The sequence below is a fragment of the Mus musculus genome, chromosome 4 (assembly GCF_000001635.26).
Source record: "Mus musculus strain C57BL/6J chromosome 4, GRCm38.p6 C57BL/6J".
In the NCBI taxonomy this organism is placed as follows: Eukaryota; Metazoa; Chordata; class Mammalia; order Rodentia; family Muridae; genus Mus; species Mus musculus.
Window position 1 is genome coordinate 45,409,130 of NC_000070.6, and position 14,143 is coordinate 45,423,272.

At 50.8% G+C, this 14,143-nt stretch overlaps 1 long non-coding RNA gene across 1 annotated transcript; it reads left to right on the forward strand.

The window, feature by feature from the left end:
* The first annotated feature begins 260 nt into the window (after positions 1 to 260).
* Gm46852 lies at positions 261 to 14,142 on the forward strand. The gene is made up of 3 exons (XR_001784277.2): positions 261 to 348; positions 3,780 to 3,909; positions 14,015 to 14,142. It is a non-coding gene; the product is annotated as a predicted gene, 46852 (long non-coding RNA).
* The last annotated feature ends 1 nt before the right edge of the window (position 14,143 follows it).

Consider the following 14,143-nt stretch of genomic DNA (forward strand, 5'->3'; position numbering starts at 1 on the left):
AGTTGTACATGAGGTCATACAGCTAGCCTCTTTTTCCTTAGATGCACACACAGTTTGTGGAGTCTTGGAAGGAGAACCCTGCTGTGAGTTAGGAGAGCCGGGTCAGAATTATAGCCGTGACATCCCTTGAGTGACTTTTGGCAAGTTATTCGTCTCTTCCATGAGTGGGTTCCTCCATGTTGTGACATTTGAACAATGGTTCTGATTTGCAGAACCACAGGCGATAAATGTCAGTGGACAGAAAGGACAAAGTCAGCCTTCGTGGGCAGGCTCTTCAGCAGACTCCTGAATGTGCGACCAGCTTGCCTCTTAGGACTGGGATTATCTCACCATTACACACCGTTCCAGGTGGGTGACCCAGCCTGCTTAGTGTTTACAGGTTTCTGAAGCTGTCGGAAACCACGCCTCCTAGGCCACGCCTTCTAGCGTCAGCAAACGGGAGTGTCAATCTTGGTATTTCAAAGCCTCCTTTAAGGAAGTTTGCCTAGAGATCCAGTCAATGAGTTCCTAAGAGGAAAAAAAATTACAAAACATTTCTTTTTTAAAAGAAAATAGATTTATTCTACTGTTAGCACATGTGTATAAGTACCCAGAGAGGCCAGAATAGGGCTTCAGATTTCTTGATCCTGGAATTATTAAAGGCTGTGAACTGTCCCATGTGGGTGCCAGACTCAAGAAGAGTATATGTTCTTTTCTTTTTCTTTTTCTTTTTCTTTTTCTTTTTTTTTCCAGAGCTGAGGACCGAACCCAGGGCCTTGTGCTTGCTAGGCAAGCGCTCTACCACTGAGCTAAGTCCCCAGCCCCTTTTTTTGTTTGTTTGTTTGTTTGGTTTGGTTATTTTCGAGACAGAGTTTCTCTGTATAGCCCTGGCTGTCCTGGAACTCACTCTGTAGACCAGGCTGGCCTCGAACTCAGAAATCCACCTGCCTCTGCCTCCCGAGTGCTGAGATTAAAGGTGTGCGCCACCAACGGCCCGGCACAGTGTATGTTCTTAACTGAGTGACCAAGCAACCTCTCCAGCACCCAACCCTCAAGTCTTAAAATAAGTTCCTGATTTTGGGTTGGGCCACACTGCTAGTGTCCTCTGCCACACGTACAGTCATGGCTCCCTGAGGAGGTGCCAGCTGTGCAGCAGGTACCTCCAAGGGAGGTCAGAGTCTGATGGACCCAAAGCCTACAAAAGCAGAAGTATGAGAGGCTTTCCCCTTGAGAAGGTGTGGGAACAAAAAAACGGGGCCCGGGGGAAGTGGGAAAAGGGAAAAAAGGCCCACACCCCGCCAGAGTTTCCCTATCCTATGACCACCGGGGTTCAGACCTCAGCTCGACTGGAGACCAGCCTGTCTGTGCAGAGCCCAGTGCCCCACAATAAGGAACCAGGGACAGATTCATGGGGTAAGAGGTGTTTGAACTGGGCCTCAGGGTGATCTGATGGAATATGGGCCAGAGAAGGAAGTCACCTCAACAGTGGGAGGGAATAAGACAGTAAATGCCAGATAGTGGGCCTGTTAGTGCAAACCTCCCTCCCCTGTCATAAGCACAAGGGACAGGTTTTTGGATCTCATGGTTTAGAACAACCAGGCAACAATTGGGGAAAGGGCATTTACCTCAAAATTATGTTTGCCTTGGCTTCTGTGAATTTCTATTCAAATGTATTATTCAAAAAGCAAAGAAACCAGGCAGGTATCCAGTGTGTTCATAAGCATAAATAATTAATTTCAGATTAGAATGGAAAGGTTATTCTCCTGTGTGTGTGTAGGGGGGGGACATAAAGGGAAAGATTGGAATTAAACATACAGTTAGGGATGTAACCGACGCAGAAGAGTGTCCCTCCCTCCTCACCAGAACACTCGTGTCTGGATGGAGCCAGTGCGGTCCTGTCATGCTGCAGGCCACAGTGCAGGCCTCTAGCTTCTTCTCAGAAGCTTCCAGGGACTTTACTCACTGTTCTTGAAGATCTGTAAAGATGAAAGCCACCTGTTTTTAAATCTAGAATTCATCATCAGGATAGCTTTCCATATCCAGCCCCATTCATTATCCGTCTATCTTTTGTTGGTATCCTAAAACTGTTCTACCTCCACAGGGGCCTCGGACAGCGTCCTCTAACCCAGGTGTGTTTGTGTCATTGCTCAGCTTTGGGACCTTCCCAGGCAACCCATTTCTTAACTTGGCACACAGGACAGTCCACGGTCGGGCTCCTCTGCCTTGCTGTGACCTTCTCCCTAGCTAACCTTCTGAAATGCAGTCCTGGGCGACTGCTCATGTTTTGCAAATCCTTGTGTTCTATAAACCTTGTCCTTGTCACCATCAAAGTTTCACCCAACATGGTAGCCTGGCAAGGTCCTATTGCCTCTTCCACCTAAGGCTTTCCCTGGTCACCTTGGGCAAAAGTGACTCCTCTTGCTGCCTCTTCCCAGACACAGAGAGGTCAGAATGTTACGGTTGCCCAAAAAAGGTGTCTCTTTCCCACAAACAAATCCCAAGAACAGAACGTTCTGACTCATTCTTGGCTCTTCAGCTTAAAAGTTTGGCTCCAAAGGAAGCATAGGTGTTTGCCAATAAGCTGGAGGTGGTGGCACACTCCCTTAGCACTTGGGAGGCAGAGGCAGGCAGATCTCTGTAAGTAAGTTCACGTTCCAGGACTCTGCCAGGGCTATACAGGAAAACCCTGTCTCAAAGAGAAGGAGGAGGAAGAGGAGGAAGAGGAAGAGAAGGAGAAGGAGGAAGAAGAAGAGGATTGACAAAATAAAGCAGAATAAAATGCTGTTATCGAGCAGAGGTTTAAGAAGGGCTTCTAGGAGCTCAGGCTAACTTGGTGGTGCAGGCTTTCTCAGCACACTTAGGACTGTGTCTCTGGGTCTTTGGGAGAGGTACATGGGAACGCTGCTCTCTCATCGTTTTAAGGACTCCTTACCTGCCCCACCCCACCGCCATGCCTTCTAGGAATCTGCCATGTGCCCACCCCAGGGCCAACTTAACAGTCAGTCCAACTTAACAGCTAGCTTTATGCAAACTGCTGCTACTGAGTAGCTCTGCTCAGATAGAGTCACCTCTGGTCACCCTCTACTTGGGGGCTGCTGCCCTTCCTCTCTGTTCTGCTCATATTTCCCAGGCGACTCTAATCTTTTGGGCCTAACTCTGCCACTCCCCTTCACACCCCTAGGCTCTGTCCCTAGCCTTGATTCCCTCCCTGACCTGGGAAACACACACATTTTGTCCCCTCTGCCCAGAAGAAAATGTCCTGTCCCTTCTTCACCCCTCAGTTCCAACAGCACCCCCACCCTCCACCCCCCACCCCCATCCCTGCTGTCCCTGACCTGACCTCACTGCCTCAGGCTGCAGTGTCCTCTCCACTGGCAGCCCTTCCCTGGAAACCACACGTCGCAGATTCTACAGTCTGTCTGTCCAAATGCTGGGTATGTCAGCTCTGAGACCTGGTCCTTTTCTTGGTTCCTTTCCAACTTTTTATTTTTCTCTTGAGAAGCCGGAGCTGGAGCCCAGGGCCTTGCACAAGCCAGGCAAGTGTTTCCTCTCTGAGGCTGCACCCCGGGTCCCTTGGCGCGCCTTTCCAAGCCTGTATCTGTAAACAGGAGTCAAGGTTAACTCCTCAGCCGAGAGACTCTCTATTCTGTCTGTTCATTCACATATTTCCATGGGGATGAGAGCCCAGCAAGTCAATGATGGTTTTCCCCAAACTGTGTGCACATTTGACATCTCTTTAAAAAAGGGGGGGGGATGTAGCCCAGTTCTAGACCATTGGCTTAGTATGTGCTTAACCCTAGGTACCATCCCCAGACACTGCAAAACGAAGCCCAACCCCCGCTCGGAGATCCAAATTTGGCTGCTTTGCAGTGGCATGACCTTGCCGTCAGTGGCGATCTCCCAGAGATTCAGCCTATGGGAGCCAGGTTGGTAAGTAACCGGCTCCTGGGATGGCGCTTGCACAGCAGACGCTGCAGAGATTCCCTAGATCTGCTGGGCCAGACTTGTAATCCTAGAAGTCAGGAGGCTGCGGCAGGGTGATGAGAACTCATGGCCAGCCTTCACCACACATCAAATTCAAGGGTACCAGACACACACCAATGTATTGTCCCAGTCCTGAGGCAGAGTAGGTCAGGATTTCTGAGGGAAAGCCCGATCAGCCGGCCTATAGATTTGACATGTGTCTCCAATGATCTTTAGGTAATTTTGAGGAAACGACTCCAAATTGAGATCCTAACCCACGGTAATGACTGGAGGTCTCTTAGGAATCAGGAATGTACATGAATGGGCTCACAGCCCAGCAGAGAAAGAGTGCTAAGGAGGTATGAGGGGTTGCTTGAGGTGGGGTGCTGCCAAGCGCCAAGACAGTAAAAGAAGCAGGACCAGCTGCAGTCAGGGAAGACTACCTGGAAGAGGCAGTCACAAAAGATGGCCAGGACTCCAGCAAGATGGCCTCAGGACAAGCATAGCTTAGGAAGAAGGGCTCAAGGGAAGAGACAGCAGGTTGCTCCTTCGGTGGACCTTGTTCCATCCATCAATGGTGCTTTTCTCTCAGGCACACCTAAGCGTCAAGCTTCATCCCAGAAAGTTTGGTGACCTCTGAGTAGGGTCAGGAGACACCTCATTTGGTATCTGAGTGACACACAAACTTGTGAAATACAAACAGGTTTTTATCTAGTAAAAGGCCAGTCAGTACACAGCAAACATTTGCACAATGCTCTAGGATTTCCAAGCAGTTACACAATAACTATTCCCTCTGACGTCACATGGTTTGTGTGTTGGGAGAAATCCCTTGACCTGTGTTTACCTGGTAGAGGTGGGGTGGGGCTGTCCCACCTCCATGGCCTGGGGACTGGATCACAGAGGTACAGTTCACCAGCAGTACCTGATACCTCATACTTCCCTGGTACTAAAGGCCCAGGGTGAAGATAATTCCAAGCCAAATTGACCTTTACCCCAGAGAATGTTACCCAAACTCTGATGCCCCAGGGAACCTTGTGGAGACCAACCTCAGATCTGAACGAAATCGTCAAGTACATGACTCAGGGATTTGTAGCATTACAAGAGCCACTCGGGGACCTTGTGATCAGGCAAGCTGGGAAATGCTGAACTCGAGAGAGCGTAGGTTTCAATGAGATCAGGCGATGGGACCACAAGTTCAAAGCCAGAATCTTCTAGATATATGGTTAAGTGAAACCTTTGCGTCTACAGCTGGACATGTGGGGTCCTTCCTGAATGGGAGAAAGAGAGAAAGAGAAAAAGAAAGAGAGAAAGAGAAAAAGAGAGTTAGGAAGGAAGGAAAGAAGGAAGGAAGGAAGGAAGGGAGGGAGGGAGGGAGGGAGGGAGGGAGGGAGGGAGGGAGGGAGGGAGGGAGGGAGGAAGGAAGGAAGGAAGGAAGGAAGGAAGGAAGGAAGGGAGAAAAGAAAGAAAAGGAAGCCATGACTGCTCCTAGGGGTTGAGGTTTTTATTATAGCTACAAAGGAGAGACAGAAACATCTGAGAAATTCAAAGCAAACATGACCAGCAGACTGAACTAGGCCATGTGAGGATGTGGGGCGGGGCAGGATGGGGGGAGTAAGAGAGGAGGAGAGAGGAACCTGGAGCCAAGAGGCCAGGAGGGAGCCAGAAGACCGGGAGACCAGAAAACCAGGAACCCAAGAGAGCAAAGGACTGGTAGCCAAAATGACTGAGGTTATTGTATAGGGAAGGGCAGCTCAGGCCCTGGGCTGGAGAGCTTAGGGATGGATGGACAGACAGGGTGACTCTGTAACAGGAGTTGAGGATGCTGGGAAAGGCTGGTGGTTAAGCCAGCTTTGGTACGTAATAACCCTGTAGGTAGGTAGCATTGTCCCAGGTTTGAGACCTAACATTTCCTGGTGCTCAGGTTTGGGGCACCTGGGGAGACTCTCCTAGAGGCAGATTCCTCCCCAACCTCCCTACCTCCACCCCCGAGTTCAAGGAGCCGGCTTTCCTTCTTCCTCTTGTGAGACAGTGGGCCCTGCAGTTCCCACCAGACTACCATGACTTCTGGACTGCGTGCCACCTTCGTCTGAGTCTCCACTGTCAGGTCCAGCATCTGCTTTTTCTTTGTCACTGGTCTTTCTGAGACTTTTTTCTCTGCCCCGCAGAGGCCTCAAAGTGTGCAGTGTCAAGTGCACACATGGCAAGTGTGCCATATACAAGACCCTGATTCTCCATCACTGACAATCCACGCCTTCTCCTGGCCCCTGTGTGTGTGTGTGTAGGGGAAGATAAACACATAGGAGCATGATGAAATCAATGAATATGATTTTAATATTCATACAATAAAGGATGCAGGGAGTTCCTATTTATATAATAGGACAATAAAGAAAGCACTGAGAAATAAAATATTAGCTCCTGGGAATTATTTAAATTGTAAACACAGTGCTTACTGCTTAGATAACAGCTAGGCGTACGTGTGCCGTAGTGTGTGTAGAGGTCAGAGGACGGCTTAAGGAGTTGTTCCTCAACTTCCACCATGTGTATTCTGGGGACTGAACTTAGCTTGTCACGGTTGGTGGCAAGCACTCTTACCCACTGAGCCATCTTGCTAGCCTTGTTTTGTTTTGTTTTGAGACAGCAGGGTCTCTCGTAGGCCAGATTAACCTCAAGTCTATGTTGCTGAGGCTGGCGATGGTGAACTCCTGATCCTACCTCCACCTATGCAGTGCTGGGATTACAGGCCTGAGTCTGTGTGGTGCTGGGGATAGAATCCACCGCGTCATGCACGCCAAGCAGATATTCTACCAACTGGACTACTTCCCCAGCCACCCTCCTTTCTTAAGTCGTTGAGTCTCCAGTGGCCCAGGATGACTAAACCCAGTATGTAGCCAAGGATGACTTTCAGCCCTTCACCTTCCTACATTCACCTCCCAAGTGCTAGGTGTGTGCACACCAAGTCGGCTAGGCAGAGTGGATTTAAACAACAAAGATGGGGGTTGGGGGTGCTGCTCTGAGCCTGCATCTCTACGGGGACCTAAGCTGTCCCTGCTTCCGCTTGTCAGTCATCGTTCAGGCGAGAGCATCTTTGATCTGTAAAAAGGTCCCCACACTCATAGTTTTGAAAGTCTCTGTGTCTTGTAGACCTTCTAGCCATTGAGGTTACATGGCTGCCATGACCTGGCTGATGAGGACATCCCTGCGTGTGTAACACTCCTGATAACCCTGTGGAATCTCTGACTGGCTCACATAGCTGCAGAGGCAGAGTGTGAGCTAGGGGTGCTGTGTCCCCCCTCCCTCTCCCCCCCCCGAGAATCAAGGCTCTTCTCTTCCCTCCTCTGCTTCTGTACCCATGAGGGCACAGCTCTTCTGAGTGTCTCCAGGTCTCCCAGCCCCGGCTCACACTGCCACTGGGCAGAGGAGCTACTGCCAGATGGAAGTCAAATGCAAAGGCACACGGAGCCAGCCGGCGGCAGCCAAAGGGATGGATCTGGTTCACCTAGTACCTTCCTGTACTGAGCACTGTATGCTACCAATGCCTTAGCTGGGGACAATTAGTCACCCCCACAACCTAAGCCCAGGCCTCTCCCACTCAGCACCCGCTGGAACTTTAGTTCTCTGTTGGGCGGGAACTGCTAAGCCTGTTGTCTCACTTTGTAAGCAAACCTGAGTTTTTAAGGAAAAGGTCTTCAGCTTCAGATGTAACCAGGAAGCTTTTGTTTAGGGGCGTTTTCAAATATTCAGTGGAAAGCCAACTGCTTCCCAGGAGGACAGAGGCACCTGCAGATGGGTCCACTCTCTCACCATAATGCCCTTCTGTAGATGGGTCCACTCTCTCACCCATAATGCCCTCTGTACACTTCTCTTGGAACAACAACAACAACACAACACAACCAACCAAAACCAGAAAAACAAAACAAAACAAAAAACCAAGCAGAAAATTTCTGAATGAAGATATTTCCTCACAGGGCTGGCTATATAAAAACTTCAATATAAGTTAAATAAATTAAAACAGTTTATCACAAGCCGATGGGAAAAAAAGCCTGTGCCTTCAGGGATTTAATAACAGAAAGAAAAAGGACAGGGCCCTCTTAAGTGGAAAGTGAAGGGATGAAGCCTGTGGTGGTTTGTATACACTTGGCCCAGGGAGTGCCACTCTTAGGAGGTATGGTCTTGTTGGAGTAGGTGTGTCACTGTGGGCATGGGCTTCAGACCCTCATCCTAGCTGCCTGGAAGTCAGTCCCCCACTAAGCAGCCTTCAGATGAAGATGTAGAAATCTCAGCCCTTCCTGCACCATGCCTGCCTGGATGCTGCCATGCTCACACCTTGATAATGGACTGAACCTCTGAACCTGTAAGCTAGCCCCAATTAAATGTTGTCCTTGTAAGAGTTGACTTGGTCATGGTGTCTGTTCACGGCAGTAAATCCTAAGACAAAGCCACAAGTGCAGAAGGGCTCCATTTTGCTTCAAGTAAAACTACTATACTTGTGCCTGGAAGACAGGGGCGCTTCTTCAGGACAGGAAACTGCATCACTGACAGTAATTGTTGTCTTCTTTACATTTTTCTGAAATACGAATGTAGTTTGTTGAGAACATTTGAGTTTTATAATCAGAAGATTGAGAACTTGGGGGAAGTGCCACACGAGGATGCTATGAGCTGAGCTGTTTCTCAGGCTGCTTGCTCTCTCCCACCAGCCCTGTTTCCCCTCGGCCTTGCTCTCCCCAACTCAACCCTGCTCTTCCCCCTCAGCCCTGTTTCCCCTCAGCCTTGCTCTCCCCAACTCAACCCTGCTCTTCCTCCTCAGCCCTGTTTCCCCTCAGCCCTGCTCTCCCCCATCCCGATCCTCCTCCCCCCTGATCCTCCCCCTCAGCCCTGCTCTCCCCATCTCAACCCTGCTCCCTCAGCCCTGCTTTCCCCACCTCAACCCTGCTCCCTCAGACAGACCTGTTTCCCCTCAGCCCTGCTCTCCCACCTCAGTCTTGCACTCTCCCCTGATCCTCTCCCTCACCCCTGCTCTCCCCACTCAGACCTGCTCTCCCCCCATCCTCCCACTTCCCCTGCCCTCCCCCTTACCCCTGCTGTACCCCCTCAGTCCTGCTTTTTTCCTCAACTAGTGAATCTTCACAGCTTTGTGAGGGTGCACTAAGGACTGGGAGCTGCAGTGAGAGGCAGGCAGTATCTCAGCTCCACTCAGGAATTCCTGTACCTGGGTTGCCTGCCGACCTCCCTCCTGTAAGAGCCACTTCAGATCCTCTTCCTGTCTCTCCAGCTAGATCACCCGTCACCCACCTCTTCACCCTGGCAGCCACTCACTCATCTGTTCGCCCCCCCCCCCCCCATCTCTTCCTCCCAGGGGTTTAGTTTTACCTCCATTTTGCTTTTTCTGAGGCTTGACTGTAATGCAGACAAAAGGCACACGAGGGCACCAGAGCCATGCTGGTAATGGCCACCCGGTTAGCCTTCTTTGGAAACTGTCCTCCAAAGCAGAGGAATGGGAGGGGGGGGGGATGGAGGGGGGATGGCAAGCCTGAGGGGTTCCCACTCAAGAGGGAGACAGTGAGGGGAAAAAAATCCAAACCAACCAACCAGCCGCCACCACCACCAACAAAACAGCTCACAAACTCAGATGACTCCGTCAGTCCCACCCCAGCGTCCGAGAATGGCAATGGCCAAAGCGATTCTCTAAGCTCCTGGCACAAGGATCCTAGAGGATCCACTTGCCCTGAGGCTTTGGCAAGCCTCTGTCTCTCTGGTCCTCTAGCTCCCTCCACCCATTGCTTCTGTGAGGAAGACGTGCCTTTCCCTCCTCAGCTGGCCCCACCCACAGATCTGCATCTGTTTTATGCTCCATGTTTGTTACACACACACACACACACACACACACACACACAATTTGTTTGTATATCTATGTATACACATACATACAAACAACTCCCCCAGAGGCTGTAACACACACAAATATGTACACATACACATACAAACACAAACAAACAAAAACTCCTCCAGATAAGAACAGTGAGGTAGTGAGGTGAAGTACTTTCCTTCCTCTTAGGACATCTGGTTGCACATCAGTAGCACTTGGGTCTTGGCTAAGCCCAAGAACATTTTCTGTCTCTAGGTCCTTGTGCTAGGATTTGCCCTTTCCAGACCAGCATTTCCTCTGTGTGCGCATGCGTGCATGCCTGGGGCCTACCATTGTGCGGAGGGAGAATGAGTCCTAGGGAGGTCTGTTTTGGGAGGAGGCAAGGTTACACCCTTGAGTAGGAAAAGCAGGTGGGTTCTCCCCCGGGAGGTGAGGGCCCCTGTCACACTAGGGCCCTCAGTGCTGCTCTGTATGTGATGGAGGGGCTTTATTGCTTCAGAAAGATTCTAGGCTGCAGAATGATGCTAGCATGACCATAGTGTCAGGGCAACCGATGGAGTGGCTCAGCAGCAGACCACTTGTCTAGCATGCTCAAAGCCCTGGGTTCCATCCCAGCAATGCAGGCTCCTGTGCCTGTGTGCACGCGCGCGGGCACACACACACACACACACACACACACACACATACACACACACACACACACACACACACACACACCAGCATCCCTAGCACTTCATAATATCAACCTTCCATGGAGGAAATGGCCCTTCCTTTTGTCATGGCCTGGTAATTTACTTCCAACAAAGCCCCAAGAGACCAGGAAACAGCACTGCAGTGCCCTGTCCAAGTCTCCTGTTGGTTCTCACACCTGATACCTCTACCTGGAACAGCCACACCCCTCTAAAGTCCCTTGTGAACTCTTGCTTCTTCTCCAGGGCCCACCATGCCCTGACTGTTGTAAACAGACCCAGTCACCCATGTGTCCCTGCCTCCACACCCCTGCTATGACCTGTACTGTGTCCAGTTATTTCTTGTTTATTTTTCCCACCCAGGAAACCCCCCAAGTCCAGAGGTGGGGTTCACTCACCTCAATATCCACCAGAGAGCACTCAATGGATGTCAGCTGAGTCCATTTTTTTCCATTTAAGAAGCACATAAGGGACCCAGCTGCCTCATCTAGAGGGAGCTAGGGTCCTTCTCTCCTGAAACTGTCCCTTTGAGGGATGGCATAGCTCAGCTTTGGCAGGCAGGCGGCCATCTGCAGATTCCTGCGGTCTCTGGTTGCATTTGAGAGAAAGTAAACATAAACCATAGAACACAGGGTGTTTGAACAAGGCACGGGTACATTCACTGTGTCGCATCAAATGGACCTCACAAGGTAGTTTATCATCCAGAGTCAAAACTCAACAGGGCACATTTCAGCCATAAGGAGCCACTAGGGTCCCAAAGGTGGTGGCCTTGAGATTTCAACAGATTTGCTTAGGAAGTGACAGTTTGCTGAATTGTACTGAGTCACCTGAGGCCCGTCCCTTCAGGGGCATCCATGGGTCAACTCCAAAAGTCAGCCTGCTTGCCCCAGGATTTCTGATGAGCTGTCCCTGGGGACATTGGGAGCACTTGCCCTTCTTGGACCTTTGGTCAAGTGACACCAAACATCTGAATGTCTTGGTCCTCTGAGGACTGCAGCTGCAGAGCCTGAGGGTGGAAGGGTGTCTCTGCTTTTGACATGAGGCCTTCCTGTCACCGAAGGCCACCAGCCAGAGTTGCTCAGACCCTGAAGACTTACTTGGGCCATCCCCAACTTCCTTACTATGAAGGGTTGCTCAGAGGACCTCTCCAGAATATGCTGAAAGACCAGCAAGCCACCCCCCACCCCCTACCCCCTAAGAAAGCCTTTCTTTCTGCAGAAGCCATCTTGCTCTACCGGGCTGCCAAAAGGGCTCTTTGATTCCAGTGCTCAGGGACAAGCTGCTGAAGTGGCCTGGGCATTGTGGCCAATAATGAAGCCAGCAAAAGGAAAGAAGGAAAGACAGCCCCGTGGCTGGGAGTGAGGGGCCTGTTGGTGGCTGGCTGGCGCTTGTGCTCTGGGACAAAAAGCTGAGACTGTGTGTGTAGCAGCAGCTTCTTTTCCTCCTCAAAGAACTCTAGCTCATCCACCCTCCCCCCATTAATTGGCAGCAGATTAAAAAAAAAAAAGCCAAAACAAAAACCAAACCAACACCAGTACCCTGCCTGAATGTGAAGGTTTTGGAGATGGAAAAGCCCTTTCAATTGTTAGATGTCCAAGAAAACATGAATACATGCTGACAGAGGAAGCTGGCCACAGTGAAGAGGAAAAGGGAGGGGTTCATAAAATTAAGGGGAAAAATTCCTTTTAGCATCTCCCATCCTGTAGGCCGGCTCCTTTGTATGTCTCAGTTCCTAAGGAGAGCAAGAGGCTGGGTCTGGGGAAATTTCAGGGAGACAAAGGGAGAATTGGGGGGGGGTGCGGGAGTCACCTAACAGAGCAAAGGCAGATGAAGGGAACCCCCTGTCCTGCCCACAGGGTCTTCTCTGAGACTGTTCTGGTCCTGCCTCCAGAGAGGACCCTGTGGCTCAGCTCGCCTCTGGAAATACCCTGGAGGCCCAACTCTGAACGTGCCAATGTTCAACAGAAACTGGGACCCCAGGCCTGCCTCCCACATCCAATCAGCAGACCACAGGGGCGCAGGCCCTGGCAGTGGCTTGCTCATTTTCCTCTTCCTCCTCCGAGAGGGTACACAGGTCACTTCAGGTGCTTCCCTCGCCACTTCCTGAGAAGGGCATTTTGGGAAAATGCAAACCAGGGAGAGACAGTTGCAGAGGCTTCAGTCAGGCATGGCAGTCACTAGGGGCCTGGGGACACTGACACAGCAAGGGGGAGCCGATGCAGGAGGTGGGACATACCGGGAAGAAATCAAGGAAATCTGGAAATCAAGCAGCTTCAAGCTGCTGAAATCAGTGGCAGCTACCCAAAGGTAGTTTTTACTTTTGTTCTGCCCCAACCTGAAAGGCAGCTTTGGCAAGTCTAGACCTGCCTCAGGCTTCTGCCTCTGAACACTGGGCTTGAAGCCACTGCTGGAGATGGCCAAACCGTCATTTACTGTGCTCTGCCCACATGCACTGGGGACAATGGCCACCAACCTTCCAGTCCATTCAGACCATCTGGGTGGCTTAGACATGAATCTGGGAGAGGCGGCAGAACCTTGTTGGAACCAGTTCCCTTGTACCTTGGTCAGCCAAGGTCAGCCAAGCCTTTCCTGTTGCCCTTGGATGTAAGAGTCAGATGCGATGGTCAACCTTCATCGCCTTCTAGCCTGAATTTACAATCACCTAGGAGACTTACCTCCAGGGTGCTTCCAGAGTGGCTCACTGGCCAGGGAAAGACCCACCAAGATTATGGCCATAAATTTCAAACAGAGCAAGGTGGGTTATATTCGAGGGTTTGAAGGGAAGAAAGACAAGGGGAAATGATACAATTATAATCTCAAAAAATAAGAGATGCTGCTGCTGGGGGTGGTGGTGGTGGTGGGGGAACTGTGGCATTACCCCATGGGCTGAGGTCCCAGGATGAATGCAGGCATCAGGTGAGCAGGACCCTTCACACATCTGCTTTCTACGGAGGCCTAACACTCCAGCCACTGCGGACTGAACCCTCAACTGTGAGAAAATTACCTCCCCTTTAGGTGTCCATCTTGTCACAGAGAGAAAGGTGACCAACACATCAGGTCTGTACGTGTTGAGTGCACACACAGACTTTCACCCATGTGGTGACCAAGAGGGTTTTATGTCCCCTGACATATCAGGAACAAGGTGACGGGGAGGCCATTCAGAGCCAGCTGCCAGCCTGTGGGCTGCTCTCAGCTGTGCGACCTTGGGAGGCTGCTTCAGCTCTCCCCACGTGAGACACCTTTCAGGGCAGTGCGACTGATAACGGGGAGAAAACCCTTTGTGGACTTCCTGGGCGCTATGCACCAGGTTTGCCATTAGCTGCCAGGAGTAGGAGGGGAGTCTCGAAGCTCAGTTAACTTTGCAGCCACAGTGGCTGGAGTCCGAATACAGGTCTGGCTGCATTCTCACGCTGATGGACTCTTGTGACCACACGGCAACCTCCTAACTAGACCATAGTGACCCCTCAGGAGCCCAGAAAGTTGCCAAGGTCTGACTGGAGTTCTCCATTCTCCTTCACAGGGCTTGCTATACCAGCCAACAAGCCCAGGAAACACATCTTGATTGGGAATCAAACCAGCAGGCCAGCATTTCCCTCTGTAGAGAACGTCTCAGAGATATATTTTTTAATTAAAAAAAAAACCCGACTAA